A 1,645-nucleotide genomic window follows, 5' to 3' on the forward strand; every position below is an offset into this window, starting at 1 on the left:
TTGGCAACTCCTAGGCATGAAACCACATCAAGAATCATAGTAGCAAAGTTCCATCAGAAAACAGGTTGTTTTTGCTTCCCGCAACTGCAAACCAGTGTAGCACAGGCTGAAACTAATGTATAGTAGGTCGTTTTTACTCCCAGAGGATGAATATATGACTTCTCCCTCTTAAAACAAGCAACAAACTATCCGAAAAGATAGGGTAGCCTGTTGTATACACCCACGATACACTCGAAATAGTAAAAACAACCTAGAATATGTCAAAATACAACTCCCACGAGAAATTCACAAGCAGTAGGAGACTCCATGCATGCAGCAAGTAATGCGAAGATAACCCTTCTAGCTCGGCTCTAGAAACAAGCAAGAAACAAGCAAGAAACAAGCTATAGGAAGCATGCACCATCCTGGAAATCACTGCTACAGTTAAAAAAACAAGACTCCTTTCTCTGTTTCAAAACCACAAATGAGTAGAAGTTCTCTTGCAAGCTTTCACAGCAGTAGGGAAGCAAAGGATGGGAAGAAGCCAAGGAACAATAGACTACATGTGGTAGTGTTTCTAAGAATCGATTGAAGAGTCACCTTGCAACACCATCTGAGGTCAAAAAATGGCAAAGGGAGATTAAGATAACCAAAGAAAAGTTAAGAGTAAAAGGCCGACATGATAGATTTGAGCTCATGTCAAAGGACAAGGATGGTAAAGCATTGTTTTAGATTCAAATGGTGTAAGGAGTGTGATTGCTCTTATGGTCAAGGGGGTCTTGACACTTTGTATAATTACACACACTCACACATCAACTCAACATCCCATATGAGGATTATTGGGTTATATGAGCAAGAGAGCCACAGAAAAGAGAGCCTTGGTTCATTGGATGACATTATGGAATTAGGAAAAGAAAAAGTAAATGAAGCAATGGTGGAGGTTTCAACCTTTGCAAGTGAGTATAATGTGGTGTTTCAACTAGTAATAGAGACTATTGGAGATTATAGCACTCTATCAAAAGTCTATATAAGCTGCATGCTAGATAACAAGTGGATACCACTATTTCCAAAGATAGGATCTCTACGACAATGCATGATTGAGCATATGAAATCCAAGCTACATATCACAAAGCTAGTGGCATTGATTCTAGTAATCAAGTGAAGAGGGCCGGTGGTCGCCCATCCAAGGTGACAATTATAGATAAGAAGCAAAGAGATCTAAGTGGTTTTTTCAAGAAATGTTTCGCTAAAGGTAAAACTCACATGTTCTAGCTGTGTTTTCCATCAGTTTTGTATTTTCCAAGTGAACATTTTTCCTTATGCTCTATTGTAATGTTTTCTTATAGATAATGACACCTTGCAAACTACCAATGCATCACAAAATCCATCAGGTATTTCTCATATGCTTCTATTTTCAATCATTATTTCTGATTTTTTATAGTAGAAAATTCTGTCAAGATATAATCAATGCTCATGAGCTAGGTCTGTGTTTGAGGGAAAGAAGGCATTGTGGAACTTCTTTGTTGACATTTCACAAAACATTTCAAGAGTAGGTCAAGGGAAGAGATATTCCAATACAACAAAGGAATTATTTGAGACTGTCAAGATATGGGGAGGGACAAGGTTGCATAAATTCTTATCACTTAACCTTGGAGGTCTTAATGGT

At 38.0% G+C, this 1,645-nt stretch overlaps 1 pseudogene; it reads left to right on the forward strand.

The window, feature by feature from the left end:
• Nucleotides 1-808: 808 nt before the first annotated feature.
• Nucleotides 809-1,420, forward strand: LOC147888652 (uncharacterized; annotated as a pseudogene).
• Nucleotides 1,421-1,645: the final 225 nt, after the last annotated feature.

This window comes from Dipteris shenzhenensis, chromosome 21 (assembly GCF_047967505.1).
Source record: "Dipteris shenzhenensis isolate YYH24624 ecotype China chromosome 21, Dip_SZ_1.0, whole genome shotgun sequence".
Classification (NCBI taxonomy): Eukaryota; Viridiplantae; Streptophyta; class Polypodiopsida; order Gleicheniales; family Dipteridaceae; genus Dipteris; species Dipteris shenzhenensis.